At 34.8% G+C, this 17709-nt stretch overlaps 1 pseudogene; it reads right to left on the bottom strand.

The window, feature by feature from the left end:
* LOC149957439 (uncharacterized) overlaps positions 1 to 9392 on the bottom strand; it is a 20377-nt pseudogene extending 10985 nt beyond the window's left edge.
* Between the last annotated feature and the right edge of the window lie 8317 nt (positions 9393 to 17709).

Here is a 17709-nt window from a genome sequence, read left to right on the forward strand (position 1 = left end):
AATAAACAATTTGTAAGTTTATATATTTTGTTCTTGGAATAACCTTTATCATTTTATGTCACTGCCTACGTATTAAAGGTAATTTAAATTTTGTTCAAAAACCAGTGGAACGTTAAAGTGATATAATTTGAGCATTAAAACCTATTCAGAGAATTTCAGTTCTATTAGTCCCAGATTTTCTTTCTTGACAGTGATCACAGCTCGCTGGATCAGATATTCTGTAAAACGGAGTTGTTCGGCTTACGTCCTGAATCCTACGACTTACGACGGGTACCAAAGTATTGGATTTCTTTCTGGCTTTAAGCAGGGATGTGGTCAGGCACGGGCTGTAGTAGCTAAAGCCAGCTTGGCCGGGTAAATGGGTGCTTGTGGGTTAAAGGAGGTGAAACATAGTCGTATCCAGGTGCACTCCTATATTAACATTCTTCGATCCATTTCGGAAGGAGAGTTGAACTTTCTAAACCACCCTAAATACCTTTGAGGCGAAATCTTATACCAGCATTTTCCACCGAGATGCGTTACAATAGACATGCTATAGTAGCGATTGTGATCGTCACGAGATAGCATTACCCAAGGCAGACGGTACATTTATTAATTTACGTTTATGTACGTGATATATCAAATTTATTTTATTCGGGGTAACTTTAATATCTTAACAATCAGAACCCTTAACACCCTATTTTATCATTAACTTACCATCGATTATATTTCGTTGTGATATCTTAGATATCTGAACAGAAAATCAGTTAATCACTTTAATATTTATTTAAATTTTAGTTACCTATTGTACCAAGAGACTAATCAAATTCGACCACGCAACACTTTCGTAAAATTTGCAGCCAGGAAATTTATATTTGAGAGGGGAAATTCGATTGAAGAAGAAAGCCCAATGAGCCTGAAATTTCTGTCACCGGTTTTTACTATCCTAATTTACGGATACTCTTTTTCGCTTCTTGCTGTTTGTTTGGAATTATTGTGTTATTTCAGTAACTGACGCCAAAATGTGTTTATTAACATCAAACGTATATTATATTATACGTATTATATATTTATATATATTATATATTTCCCCAAATTAAAATATAAATCAACACTTGGATTCCAAATTCAGTAACGCTAATGTTTATAAAATGGCACATCCGAAATCTACGGCATTCTGTTGCTATTGTCATCAACAAAGATTGAAATATGATGCTTTGTGCTGATTTTGTGGTCTTACTTAGGACCTCCAATTTGAACGGTACGCGCCTGAGCCGTTTATTTTGCTTTTTCTGGGAACTATAATTTAATGGGCAGTATGGTCTTTATATGAAAGAACAATTATTTATATTTTTTACTTTATTTTTCTAGTTTCTATCTAACAAACGAAATGAATAAAATTGCTTTAGTATAAAGTGAGTGATTCTAGTTTTTTGGTACATAAATTTGGTTTAGGCGGTAAATTAACTACAGATTAACGATATTGTCCTCGTAATACAAAAATCTGCTTTTAATTATCGCGTTTGAGACTGTTATTGAACAAAAATTTCCTCAATATATCCCACTAAACATTTGATATTATAAATATTATTGCCCGTTATTAGTCAACCACGTCCACAATATGTACATGTTAACAAATGGTTTTGAAGCTTCTATTGCCCATATAAAACACAAAATAGCTTACCTTGTAACATAAAAACAGTTTAATGAATTACAAGAACATAATGTTGTACACAATTGCCATAAATATGTGTTGTCTCAGTGACCACACATTGGATAATTCTTCGTCCAATTTAAAACAAATTGTTATAAGTGTGTTATTGCAAAATTTCATTTTAAAACATTAATAATTATATTAAATAATTTAAATTCCTAGCAAATCGCAATTCGTCCAATATCCCGTCAATTATCAGTCCGACTCAGAATGGCATTTAAGGGGCATCAACTTTAACAAACACTTAAGTATAAACGATTGTGAATTAAATTTTAGTTAATTATGTCGATAGTGCTAAAGCTATTGACTTTGATTTTAAAATAGTAAATTTTGTTATATAAAAAATCTTATCGAAGTTTAATAGTGAATTTAACTACTTATAAACTTGTTCCCTTAACTCTTAATCTGATTGACATTTAATAGCCCTTATAATTAAAAAGAAAATGGCATTGATAAAAACAACTTAAATAACCGTAGATTATCAATTGAGGAATTAATTTTTTTAAAGTGTTTAGGTACGGGTAAAAGAAGCCCAAAAAGAGCTCTCCAGCGGCAAAATTCGTCCCAACTGGCATTGTGGCCTAAAAATTCTATTTTGGTGTCTACTTTGAGGATCCGATGAGTCCGCAGCGATGCGGGGTGGACAACACAGTTTTTTGGGGGGGCGGGGGGCAGGAGGGGGCAGTTGGACTCAGGGTGAGATGTACCATCAAGAACAACACCAAACCAGGCTCAATTCAGTGAAAGCAAATTTAGGGGGCGACTGCCCCCTCCTGCCCCCCCCCCAAACTGTGTTGTCCACCCCGCATCGCTGCGGACTCATCGGATCCTCAAAGTAGACACCAAAATAGAATTTTAAGTCCACATTGCAAGTTGGGACGAATTTTGCCGGTGAGCTACCCTCTTTTACCCGTACTATTACATGTAGTTAACTTTTATAATTGTCAATTTACTTTTGTTTAATTTAAAAATCGTAATTAATATATTTTGTAAAGATTCACAAATAATTGAAATTGACTAAATATTTTTTTGCAAAATTGTGCATATGTAATTGTTTCATTATTTAACTGTTAAAAATAACAAATTTATATAATAGCTTATGTGTAAACACTTAAATTCATTAAATTGTTTTAAAAATTTTCAGAAGTTGCGTAATTATTTACGTCAATTAGGAGTTTCTTTCAAAGAAATGTTGATCGATGGCAACTCAATTTATAAACAAGTTGGCGAGCCAAAATATACCTTTCCTCGGAAGAATTGTCCCTAACGGTATTTATTTCGGAGATGACTATTAAAGATATATCTCCGCAATTCCGAGTTATTTACTAAAAACGTAATCCCGGTTCAATCCCGCCCGGTATAAAATTTTATTTGTAATTAAAATAATTAAGACGAAACAACCGAGTATAATTTATTCAGAATATTATAAATTAAGTAGTTACAACAGCGAGTTAGACGTACTAAAACAATGCACAATTGAATTTAACCCTATTTACGGTACAAGTTTATCAGTTAAATATAATACGAAGCCAATTTTAATGAAATAAATATCTACAGAGGGTATTTGTATTTTTCTCGCTTACGAAATACTTGCCGCATCTTTAACGCTCATTTTATTTCAAACTAAACATCTTAATCCGTCGAGAAAACGTTTAAAATAAATTACGAAGTAATGACGACTCAGTTAAAAACCAGACCAACATAAGTGTAAGCGCACGATGTATACAACTCGATAAAAATAAACGACTGAAAAAACGAAATAAAATACAAATAAAACCAAAGATATTTAAAATTAAAAAATACCCTCCACATAACGCACATTCGAAATACGCAGCAGTAACGTTATACTTTATCCAGTTTAAAATATTAGAGTATCAAAAAATAAAAATAACGAATAGAAAAATACACAATAATAACCCAATCAATCAGACTTCAGAAACAAAATAATTCATAGAAAAATATTATAACGCAGTCAAGCAATAAATTAGTTCAAATAATTATAAATCAAACAATAGAAAATATAATATCAAGAAGCGCAACACCTTACCATTCACAAATACGATTTTTAACGTTATTATAATGGGGATTACTTACGCTCTGAAAGGTTCCTCTAAGACTGTACGATTTTCCGGGAAAAAGGAAATAATCTTAAAAAATAGTAGATACAAATATAAGACAGAAAAAAACCAACAATACCAAAGATTAGACAAAAAAGAACGTAATCTCGATCAGTTAAAAAACACAACAAACAAGCGTATCCGAAAAAATAAACCTACTGACAATTAAAGAGTTTAACAACGTCATTGAATAATATATTACAGATTTATAACACAACGTAAAAGGAAACAAGTTGGCAAGCCAAAATATACCTCTCCTCGGAAGCATTGTCCCTAGTGGTAATAATTTCTCGAGTAGACCCTTAAAGATATATCTCCCCAATTCAGAGTTATTTACTAATAACGTAATCCCGGTTCAATCCCGCCCGGTATAAAATTTTAATTTGAATTAAAATAATTGAGACGAAACAACCGAGATTAATTTATTCAGAATATTATAAATTAAGTAGTTACAACAGTGAGTTAGACGTACTAAAACAATGCACAATTGACTTTAACCCTATTTACGGTACAAGTTTAGCAGTTAAAAATAATACGAAGCCAATTTTAATGAAAGAAATATCTACAGAGGGTATTTGTATTTTTGTCGCTTACGAAATACTTGCCGCATAGTTAACGCTCATTTTATTTCAACTATCGCCCGATCAAGATACCGTAGATATCTGGTAGTGGACGACTCGTAGACTGTCGGAACCTGTTGACGTTGTGACACATACCGCATGAAAAAGACCAAAACCGTCCAATTTCCCATATCATATAATGACTCGCACACCCAGGATATCAATGACTGCATTAGGAATCGTAGATATCCAAATATCCACACCAACAAAAAACTTATTAACAAGAAGCGAAAAACTTACCATTCACAAAGCACAGAAAGCCACTTGACTAAACGTATATCAATAGATGACCGTAGAGGGAATAGTTAGGGTTCTTTATAAATAAACACAAACGAACCCAATTGATGAACTGCATTAAACATCTTAATCAGCCGAGAAAACGTTTAAAATAAATTACGACCGAGTTGAAAACCAGACCAACTCGATATGTTGTTAATAAATGAATTATTAAGCTTGAAAACCAATACGCTAAACCTAATAGATAAGAATATACGACTGAAAAAAACTAAATAAATTACAAAAAACTAACGGGTTCTACCCTTTATCTTATCTGCTGACTGCGCTAAAACAAGATTTGACCATTAAATTTTTTGAAAATGCGACGTATACACTTTGAAGGTTCCGTCAAAAATTATCCTTTCCCAAACGTAAAGGTTCTCAAAACATTAATACACAAAAAATAAGTAAAAAGGTTCCTCCAAAAAATGAACCATTTTGCGGAAGAAGTAAATAATTTTAAAAGAATAAAAGATAAAACAAATATACAACCGCAAAAATAAAACGTCAAATAATAGAAGAAACAATCTTAAACTCCATTCATTAAAAAAACACTAAACAAAAGTACCAAATTGAAATAAAGCAACTTATTATATTAAACAAGATTAAGTCTTTATAATTTTTTCGTAAAAAAACCACATTAGGCCTTCACAATTTCATTCGTAAAATAATTCAGGACTTTGTTAACTATAATGCTTACAATGAGTGTCTTATTTGCAGTGTAGCTTGAAGTTATCGTTGGTTCTGTGGTAGAGCGCTCGACTGCCTAACTGAACGGCCCGGGTTCGAAACCTGGGTGACGCATTTGTTTTTAATCAAATGAGAAATCGCTAAATTAGAATTTCTTCGATGCAATAATTTCAATTTCAATTCTATTTCAATTAAACCAAAATTTCGTACTCTATTAAATACGCTTCCGATAAAGCTGAAGGTCTAATTTTCAATAAGGCGTAACAAGTGTCAGTGGTTCTGTGGTAGAACGTCCGCCTGTCAATCAGGAGGTCTCGGGTTCAAATCCCGCCCGATGCGATCGCAAATTGATACTAAGACGAATACCGTGTACAACTGGTGGAAACCCTGCCATTGAACGTTGAGAGGTAGCATTACACTCAGCACTCGGTCCGTCCCAAAGTCATTAAGAAGAAGTTGGAGAGAAAACGCCCATATAAACACAACAGACTCAACATGCACATCCATCAGAACACAAACACAACAAATTCAACACTCACAACCTACGCATAAACATTACAAAAACGTAATACACCAAACCGTCACGACGGTGAGCGAAAAAACACCATCCAAACCAAACCGCAAATGCATCCGTTAACGCTCACCGTCGCACGGTGGTTTTGCCAACCCTTTGAGAAACTGCGTACGCAGTGATTACACTTTGCACCGAAAATGCGAACGCGTTCGCAGTCCTGACAGACAGACACACCCACCCACAGACCCACACACAGACCCACACACAGACCCACCCACAGACGAACCCACAGACCCACCCACAGACCCACAGACAGACACGGTCGTTGTATAACCCCTCCTAGGGGACTTTGTCCCCTCGGAGAGGTAACAATAACACAGCGGCAACGAATCAATTTTATAAATATTTAATTAAATATAAGATTAATATAATTTATAAATATTTAATTAAATATAAGATTAATATAATTTATTAATATTTAATTAAATATAAGATTAATATAATTTATAAATATTTCATTAAATATAAGATTAATATAATTTTTAAATATTTCATTAAATATAAGATTAATATAATTTATAAATATTTCATTAAATATAAGATTAATATAATTTATAAATATTTCATTAAATATAAGATTAATATAATTTATAAATATTTCATTAAATATAAGATTAATATAATTTATAAATATTTAAAATGATGTAGAATAAATTATAGTACCTAACGTTATAACTTTGTAAATGACATTCGCCAAAGCTGTTTTTTAGAAAAACACCGCAACTTAACAAGCGTTGGTGACTGAGTGGTTAGAGTAAATCTCTTGCACGAGGCAGACCCGGGTTCGATTCCCGGCCGGCGCCAATAAAACGCCTATTGATACTAAGACGAATACCGTGAACTATTGGTGGAAACCCTGCCATTGGACGTTGAGAGGTTGCATAACACTCAGCATTCGGTCCGTCCCAAAGTCATTAAGTAGAAGTTGGAGAGAAAACGCCCGTACAAACACAACAGACTCAACATCCGCTACCATCATAACACAAACACCAAAAACTCAACATGCACAACCATCAAAACACAAACACATCAGACTCAACACTCACAACCTGCATAACACGAACTCAACATTCACAACCTACGCATAAACATTACAAAAACGAAATACCCAATCAAACTGAGTTAAACCGTCACGACGGTGAGCGTTAACGAAAAAACACTTTCGAAACCAAGCGAAACCGCAAATGAATCCGTTAACGCTCACCGTCACACGGTGGTTTTGCCAACCCTTCGAGAAACTGCGTACGCAATGATTAACCTTTGCACGGAAAATGCGAACGCGTTCGCAGGATAGACAGACCCACAGACAGACACGGTGATTGTAATACCCCTCCAGGGTACAAAGTACCCTCGGAGAGGTAAAAATTCAATATACTAATATCTTAATGTAATAAATAGTTGATCGTTTGAGAAGGATTACTTCCGATGTATTGCCCAGTGCGACAAGTTGCGATTGGACCCAGTTTTTCTTGAGGCAAGGCGATAGTGCTATCTTCTTTACTATCTCACCTTATTAGGTCATTGGACAATAAAATCGTCTACTTACGCAACCATGAGTTAACGGGGTTTATAGAAATTGACTAAACGGTTGAAGAACTAAAGATTGGTAAAAGGGAATTTTTTAAGATGGGAAAAGAGTTCTTTCTCTTTCCCCCTGACCATATCATGGATTTAAACAAGATTTATTAGATATGTCGCTACCAGGAGCGTAGCCATGATACGTGCTGCATGTGACATTCTGTGATACGTCGTTTAACACGATTTCGTGTTCTGTTAGGCTTCCCTTATTGGGCTCGATGCTAAGACCCACCCTTTGATTTTACCGCATGGTTTTAAAAATATTGACTTTCAAAGTTTCAAGGTAATGACTTTAAAAGGAAGGACTATAAGGGAATTCCTTTACAGAAAATTTACAAAAGCTTGCAAATTGTTGAGATGTTTTTTCTGCTTCACCTTCTTCAATTTGGTTCAACAAAGCATTTAAGAGATTTTTCATTATCTCCTGGGCCACTTTCGGCTTTCTGAAAATTATATCTGGATCCAAAAATGATATCCCTTTCAGGGGATCTTTCCAGGATTTTGCTCACAACTGCAACTAAAAATTTTGTACACTCTAGTTTAAATTCAGCTTTTTGACGTTCACTCGCACTTTTAATTAATGCTAATTTGGCAGTTGCCCCAAATCCTATGTCTATATTTTTCGGCCCAGCGTTTGATTAATCTATTTCCACTAGCTTTGTTACTGTAGTTGCAGCATCCAAAATCGTATCCTTCACACATATAGCCATTAGAAGTTTGACAGTGTCAAAAATGGCCGTGTAAAGGTATGGTACAAGAGGTTGATTCGACTGAAATCTTCTCAGAAAAGGTTCGAGATCGGAGGCAATTGTTTTGAAGGAAGATATTTTCGCAGGCATAAAAAGATCTTCTAAACGTTTCTTGACATTTCTTACAGACGTTGTTGCAGGCAATTTTTTAACGGACGAAATGTACGTTTTAATTTTGGGGTACAGGTGTAACGCTCTCTCGGCACAACTAGAATTCTCAACCCAACGAATAGAACAAAACTTTTTAGGAAATACATCTGAACCTGTAATTTCTGTAAAGTCAGCTCTTCTAGCTGGGGAATCCTTAAATAAGTAGTATATTCCTCGTAGAAAAGCAGTTACACTCCATTCTGCAACTTTGTGACCAGTTTGTAGTGCTCCATTGAGGACGTGAAGTCCACATGATCCTAGGTCTAATATTTTTCGATCGTTCGGTTCTAATTCCTTTTCGTCTTTCAAGAGGCTTAAAAATTTCCAATTAAGATTTGGTCCATCCATACTGATTTGTAGTAGGTTACTAAGTTGCAGAGAAGAAATTCCCCCTTTAAACTTTGAAAGAATATTTTCGGCAGAAGCATGCCCAAGAAAAATTGAGTTGAGGTATCTGGTAGAAACAAGATTATCCACTTCATCCCAAAATCTGATATGAAGATCCATTTGACCTCTTTGAGATATTTTATTAAGAGCTTCATCGAAACAAATTACGAAACAATCGATTCGATCCAAAGTTGCGAAAAGTTTCTCCTTGAAGTGGGGCGCCAAGCCATAGGTAATGAGATAACGAACTTTATTTTCTTTCACAGTAAAACCTTGGGCTATATTGCTGTCTGGAAACATTCTTTTGAAAATAGAGATGTCGTCATTTATCGAGTGGAATGATTGTCGTTTTAAAACTAGTCTTAAAGCCCAGAGAATTACTGCAGTTGTAACTTGCTCCTTTATTAAATATCCAGATATACCGGGTTGAGATACTACTTCCGTTACAGGATTTTTGCTGATTGTTTGAGTTTCTAGGCACTCAGCAGTAGGCAATTGGGAATTTGAACTACTTTGTGATGTGTCTGATGTGTGAGGTTTCTTTAAAAAAACACTCATTACTGTTTGTTTTTCTGTCACAGTTTTAAGGCAATTTATATGGGCAGATCTTTATGCATGACTTTTAACAGCTTGAATACCCATATTACTAAGGTAAAAAGACTTTCTACACACTTTACAACTTGCTTTAAAAACGTCATTTTATCTGGTAGTAGCCAACTAGTGAACTCTGGATGTAATTCATCATTGAGCCATTCATCTTTAAACCTAGTCTTCTTTGAACACATCTTCAGATTTTGTTAATATCTAGCTTTTATAATTTTAAAGATATATATATAACATTAAAAATGTATAATCATTTATTTTTTCCAAATTGAGTTACCTTTGATTTTAAAATGAACGGCAAATCCAATCACCGCAAAAAGCAGTAAGCCGAGAGTGAGGCTACCCGTTGTTGTACGCGCCAAAATTCAGGGAACTTTGTGCCAAAACATGTTCAGAAGTCTAGCGAGTGAAAAGGACTGAACATAAGTAAAGCGTAGTATGAAAATGAAACTAGAGATGTTTTCGCGGGAATCGAGGAGTTTCGGTAGCGGAGGGCAAGACAGTAAGGAGGGGCGCAAACGAAAGAGGCGAAATAGAAGCACTAGGCAACGCTTAGTCTTCTCTGGGAGGATGTATGTATACATTCTAGGTCTTCTTAGTTCTGACTGTCTCTTTTCTCGTGGCTGAGGAGAGAGTAGTTTTCATTAGTTTTTACGATGGAAAAAATATTTGGCGGGGTATGGTTAGGTCGACTAAACAAAATCCCTGACTTATCCCTGAATTTTCTCAAAGTAATTCAAATCCCTGACTTTTCCCTGACCTTTTGCCTTCATTTTCCAAATCCCTGACTTATCCTGGTTATCCAGGTTCCGTACGAACCCTGTATAGGGTTCAGAGTATAAAAAATCTCAACAAAGGTCAAGCTTTTTTTTCAATTGTAATTGAACCCTCATAAAAAAAACCTTCTCCAAGTCTGACTAGCTGTGTAGGTTAAAGAACAAAGCGGTAACATATATTTGGTGAAAAATTTGCAATAATTAAAGTTTTGTGTTGAACGCAGATTCAGTGTTTCCAGAATTAAATGCAAGGGAAGTTGCCTTTAAATATAGTTGAAAATAGGCATTGTTATTCTGTGTTCACCCATTGTTTATGGTAGGAATTGGAAAATTTTCATTGAAGCTTTCTTCTATGTGATAACCTTAATATATTCAAATTTTAACCTAGAATCGCAATTATTGAACCCAAAACATATTTAACCACCGCAACTATAAGCTTCAGTGTTTATAGCCGGCAAATTAAGTGAAGTTGCCTTTAAATATAGTTCTTTATTAGTCTGTGATCACCTATTGTGTAAGGCACCATTTAAAAAAATAATTAGGATTTCTTTTATTTTGAAATTTTAGTAGTCATTTAAATCTTTTCTCTATTTTTTGCAATTGCATTTAATCATATCTTTTGGAAGACAAAAACCCGCCTTAAACCCTATAGTGCTTAAGGTTCATTTATTAAAATTATTTTATTGTTTAGCTGCTGTACACTCAAAGAAGACATTGAAGAGTTTCGATTATAAAACATATTTTTGCAGTATTTATGAAAATCAAGATTGAAGAATATTGAACTGGTAGAATTTGTGTAATATTACATGAACTAGTAAATTTTAAATAACCAGAAAAGTTACATTTTGTTGAAATTTAAAAAAAAAGTAAATGTAATTGATGTTAACCTATGTGAGAAGCATTGTAATTTAACCACTTTAAAAATTGTGAATCTATTTTTAGTAAATTTTGTTAACTTAAGTTGTTTTAATGCTATATAGGTGTACCACGTCTTTGAAATAAATTAGTTCAATCAATGACTTACTTTTATATATTTAAATCGAAAATTCCTATTCACATAAAAAATTTGTTTAGGTCACTTATGTACATGCATACCATGTAATAACTGATATTTAAATTTATTTTGGTTATGCCTATAACAACAGCGTAATTAATTGTCACAACAGGATATTACATTGAAGGTTCTATTTTTAAAATACTGTTAATTGCACTTTATACATCCAAATGTATATTATATATACTGTAGCAAACGGTTTTACTTGCTAAGTTTGCATGCATTTTCCAGGTAAATTACTGTAAATTTAACAGTAATTGTTAACAGTGATCAAGGAGCCCTTTGTGTTCATTTAGTGTTCTGGTGCTTTTTTCGGTTGGCGTTCCGCAGATGTCCGATGTTCTGTAAGCATTACATATGATCCAATTTGGTTTCACTATTGTTCTCTAGGTTTTCCGAAAAGAACACTTGTGGAAACGGATAAAGATCGTCTAACGTACACCTAGAGTGCACTTTATTACATCTGATAAACGCTAAGAGTGCATCTGCCCAAGCGTTCAACAGATGTCAGATGCTCCAATTTGGTTTCACTTTTTGGCGTTCTACAGGCGTTCTTTAAACGTCTTTTAGGTGTTGAAAAGTTTTGCAGTGTAGTTTATGCCTGTTGCATTTTACACAACATGAGAAGAGATGAAGATCATGCGTCTGATGGTGACGAATTTAGTGACACACAGAGTGATTCGGATGATGAAGATTTGGACCTTAGAGAGTTGCAAAGAAGAGTAATACGAAGGGATAGAAGAAATTAAGTGGTGGATGTTCCGGACTACCAACCAAAACCTAATGAAAATTACCTTCGAGCTGGGCAATTAACTAGAGATGGTATTATTCGTAGATTTAGGTAGGACGCTTAAAGAAATAAGACGTTAAAATTAAATGTAAGACATGTTTTATTTCCGTATTAGAAAATCCATTTTAAAATTCCAATAAATGTTATAGGAATAAAAACTTGACTAGTACTTTTAATCAAAGTATTGTAAAGCCTTTTAAGTAACTAAATTCGCAGATACTAATTTTATTCTCTAGTAATTAATCACTTACTAAGAAAATAATCACATAGTGCCTGAGAAATTGACGTTACAACCGTGGCTAATACCTTTAGTGACTCGGTCTTATTTGTTTCAGCCAAAGCAATTTCTTTCAGAGAATCTATTTTGCTTCTTTCTGTGGCAGCAACTTCTTAATTTTTAAAAATATATTTTTTTATTTTGTTTTAAATGTTACTTTTTTTTGAAGATACGTTCATATTGCCAAAGCGATACTTTCGCTTGCGATTAAGAAACAATGTAGTGGCTACTAGCTCCGGTGTTTTTGGCATAGTTTCCTCTACAATGAAAAGGGTTCGTTAATTCAGTGTAACGTCGCTTTAAATCAAATTTAAAACATTTTCGATAGAACGGTTGCTTACTAATTATTGGTTGGACATCTTTATCAATAATTGGTATCCGCACGTAATTGATCCGGCTCAACCACAAACTGAAATTAAAAAATGTCATACCCAGGCAATATGTGTAATTCTCCACCGACTCCTACGTCCTTTTCATTTTTTAAAACAGTTGATGGGCTACTTGAAGTTGTGGGTGTTATTTGTTTACATGATGAAGCGTTGGTATTAGTAGTGTCTACAGTTTCGGACCTTGGGGTTTCCTTCTCAATCTAGTAACGTAACAAAATAAATCAAATATTTGATTCTTTATCAAGTTGGAAATGGTTGAAAAATAAAACACAAACCTCCGAACCAATGACAATAGGTATCCCAGCCAGCCTCTTCATTCTCGGGATTGCCTTCAATTAGTATTTCGCCAATCACGGCCACTAATATAATTTCTAATGGACTAAGATCAATGTCGTCTCTAGTTCCTCCTCCGGTTGGTTTCTTTTTTTCTTGTGCAGCCTTTCCCTTTACTTCGTTTTTCCAACTTGTTCAACACTACGACAAAAAAGTTTACATGATTTCATACTTTCATTTACAGTAAATTAGTTTACTAATTTAGTATAGTAATTAATACCCTACCTTTTTCCATTTATTGGCGTCTTTGACTGCACCAATGCCTTCACTATTTAGGCGGTTTGTTATGTTTTCCCAAAGTTTGTCTGACATTAATTTGGTAAAAGTAGAGTTAAATTTACAGCATACTAACTCGGGGTGCTCCTCCATAAAGCTAAGAAGAATTTCCTTTTGCCTGTTGTTAACTTTCGCGCCTGTCTTCGCCATAGTTAAATAATTAAAATGAAATAAATTATAAATGAACAACTGCACACCCACGTGCTAATGTTATTGTGAAATAACCCTAAGCCTCACGCCGAGTGATGAAATCCACTTTGGAAAAATTAAGAGATAAGTTCGCGAAACCCTATTGGCTTAAAAGACCGGAAATACCTCGGAAGGTAAGGAGACTAATTTTCTCCTTAGGAATCGTAGGGAAAGGATTTACCGTAAAGAGAAAGAGAGCAGAATACGAATTTTCGCTATAAAATGAAATTATCCTTATACTATCCTTAAGACTGAAATAAGGATTTGTCTTTACTTAAGGAATCCTTATTTTTAGGGATAATTGTAGAATCGGACCCCTGAAGTCATATTTCAAATATGAGTTAGCGCCACGTCCGCCTTCTTTGTTTGACGACGTATCTCTTCGTAAATCTTCCCTTGTAAAAGCTTTCGCCGCTGAAATTGTTCCAGAGAACACTATACCTAAAGACGTGGCTGTAATTTTAGATGATGGTCATTTACTCCTTAGCTAAGTATGGCCAAAATCCGGTCTTTTTAAAAAGATTTTGGAATGTGACGTAAATCATGTAAAATATCACTTCGGAACTAACTGCACGGTAGTATTTGATGCTTACCTAAATAAACCTACAGCGAAAGACATCGAGCACCTTCCTGGCACTTACAACAGATCGTCGCCAGAGATACGTATTACAACTTCTAGGACATGCACAGTCTATCAAGCAGAGTTTCTTAGCAACTCTATAATTAAGAAGCCGTTTGTTTCGGTTTTAAAAGTTGCCTCCTGTCAGAAAAAGTAGATGTTTTTGTTGCTCAAGATGACGCCGACCATGATATCGTTAATATAGCCCTAGATAAACACAAAAATGCGAGTGTTGTGGTAGTCGGTCAAGACACCGACTTACTTGTCATGTAAAATCTGATAATTAATTTTTCATGAAACCTTCAACAAGTTCCAAGCCTAGCATAGTTTACAATATCAACGAGCTTGTGAAGAAGTATTCAAATTTCCGTATATATTTTCTATTCATTCTCCCGATAACCGGGTGCGACACAACATCAGCTCTCTATAAAAGAGGGGAAATGAAAGCTCTACGAATTCTGAAAAACAATTCGCCGATGCAAAAGGATATAGATGTATTTGTTAACTCAGTTTCTACCCAAGATCAAATCGCTAAAGCCGGGGGAAATTTCATCCTCAAGGTATATGGCGCTAATAACCAAAACAACTTCGATAAAACTAGGTATTACCTGTAAAAAAGCGACGGCGAAGCTAAACTTAAAGTCCAAGAGAGAATTGGCAAGTTGACCTCCAACTAGTGCAGCAGCTCGCCATAACTCTTTAAGAGCATACATTCAAATGCAGCAATGGAAAGGAAACGATCCAACCGATTTGGGATGGACGCAGACTGCTGACAAACTTCAGTCTGTTCCTACTCTACTAACTGTAGCTCCGAAAGAACAATTAAATTTAATATCTTGCAATTGCAAATCAGGGTGCAAGCAATCTTGTGGTTATCGAAAGAGCGGGTTGTTTTGTTCGGCTATGTGTGGTCAATGTAACGGATTGTCTTGTACAAACGTTCATGAAATTAATTTTAACAATGACGACGATCTCGAAAACGGCGTTGTAGTAGCGGGAAAATCTATTAGAATTACACATTCACTGTTAAGTATGATAATATATATATAATCACCAGGTTTTAAGTGTATAACAAAGTTTCGCTCTGATTTAATACTAATAATTAATAAATGGTAATATTTGGTAAAATATTCAATTAAAATCACAATTTTTGATACATATTAATTTTTACCGCCACACCGATAGAGATACAGTACAGCGTATACATAAAAAACGATGTTTTTCCAAATTAAGGGGGGCGTAAAAGGGGAGATCGGCACTCGGAATCATAGGCACTTTTTAGATTTAACTTCACTATTCATATACTACTATCCTTCTTAAATTCAGCTTTCTCCTAATTTATTAAAGGTTCAATCCTATTTTCTCTGGACGATAGTGGGCATGAGCAAATCGCAATTTGTGTGCGAATTGTGAAAGATTTCTAGCCAACGGATTTGTTTCGCGGTTTATACGAAACGTCCTCTACAACCGGAAACACATTAAACAACATCATTAAAGACGCCTTAACTCGATTTAATTTGTCTATTTTTAACCTCCGTGGTCAGTGTTTTGAGGGGGCTAAAAACATGTCAGGAATCGGAAAAGTGTTAAAATGCAATTAAAAAAAGATCAAACTCTCGCGTTTTACTAACAATGTAGTAATCACAGTTTAAATTTGGCAATGGAAGATACTGTAAAGAGGAAACACGTGATTCCTTTATTGAGAGATGCACTTATATACGTAAACGACGTGAAAGTGCTCATAAAATCTTCACCTTAAAGGCAAAATTGGTTCACTGACATCGTCTCAGCTTTATCTTCTGGTGTGGTGAACAAGGCGTCGACATTGGTTTGTACAACGAGATGGACTGTTCGCGTAATTTCGTTGAAAGGCGTGCAGGACCACTCTCCCCCAATTCTCTCATTTCTTGAAGAACTGATGGCTTCAAATGACGATATTTATGAAAACTTAGTAAAGGGATCAGTTAATTTTGGAATTTTGTTATGTTACGCTATTTTTTAAAAAAGCGAAAAATTAGCCACTCCTCTGTAAAACCCTAGTATTTCTGTTAGCAAAGCCAAAGAATCGGTGAATCTAATAATTACAGAGTTTGAAAAATGCGAAGCGAGGAGTTTTTCAACAGTGAATGGATACAACTAGAGGAGGCTATAGCGAATTTTGACCTCATTCAACCATCATTGCCCCGTGTTTTAAAGGTGTCTAGTGGCAGTCTCAGTTTTGATTGGATACTAAATAAGAAGAGTACAATTTAAAATTTCCAAATGATTTATTTAAATTAACTTAAGCTAAAGTGGCCGTAAAGGTAAAAGTAACAAAATTATTTTGCCCGAAGTACATAAGGTGTCGTAACCGGCCATTATTCCATCGAAGTGGTGTGTTAAAAATGAATGTACCGCTAGATGGTGATGCTTAATTTAACGATACCTAAATGAATTGTCAGTCAAGAGTCCATATGGCAAAAATTAACATAAGATGGTCTCCGAATGATTGCACGAAAGCGCGAGGAAGAAATGAATCATAAGGATCTCTTTGATAAATCCAGTGTACAAATTGTTAAAGTATGTGCGAAAACTCACCGAAAAATGATATTTTTTATGATTAAATCTGTAATATTGTTAGTAAAATTAAAATATTACATTATGCAAAATTGTTCCCATTTTCAGATTATTTTGTAAAACGGTAAAATGTTATTTTGCTAAGAAAATATAAAATGGTATAGAAAAAATAAGTGTGGATCTAAGCAGGCGGAGTAAAAACTGATTAAAAGGGTTTTCTATATACATTTTGTATGTCTGGCTTACGCAAGTTGTTAACAATTGGTCTTACGATAGAATATCCGCTTTCCAAGGATGCATTCATATTACATGTTAGTGCTATAGAAAGATTTTATACGAATTAAAACGAATTTCCCGCCAACACGTAGGGGGAAATGTGGGAAGAAAGCGAGTTAGAGCAGTAAATCGTTTTATTAAAATCAGGGCAGTTTGTAAATCTAGAATAAATATTACAATTTGTTTGATGTACTTATGCGTTATTTCGTACGCCAACTACATCCTGAGAGATATTTCAATATTTTAATATTTAAGTCAAAATTTTTATTTCTAAACCTTTTGAACGCCAATATTTAGGATTCAGTAAAGTACGCGGCGAGCCAAAATTTTATCTAATTATCTCGGATGCGTGGGACATTACTGTCCACTTGTCCGCAGGGTAAGGATGTGTCAAGGTTACGCCAACGGGAGAGATACTTAGAAAAGGACACCCATGGCGAATGTATGACCACCACTTGATGGTTGTCCTCACTTGACCTGCCACGTTATCTGCCTCGCATATGCATGGGATTATAGGAGCTCGCCGCACTCCCGGCTGAAATCGAACTTTGCAGTTAAACTCTAGTAACTTAAAGCGTAGTCAGAAATCGATAACAACTTTAGAACTAAACATTAGTGGCGGAGGAGTGCTTATTTTTTGGCATGGCAATATCATTAGCATACATTTTGGTCAATCGAAAGGTTTTAGCGCGATATACCCCGCCCTAGCTGCTACGGCTCTGCACGCAACTAGTGAT

The sequence above is a fragment of the Leiobunum rupestre genome, chromosome 2, assembly GCF_980474605.1.
Source record: "Leiobunum rupestre chromosome 2, qqLeiRupe1.1.hap1, whole genome shotgun sequence".
NCBI lineage: Eukaryota > Metazoa > Arthropoda > Arachnida > Opiliones > Sclerosomatidae > Leiobunum > Leiobunum rupestre.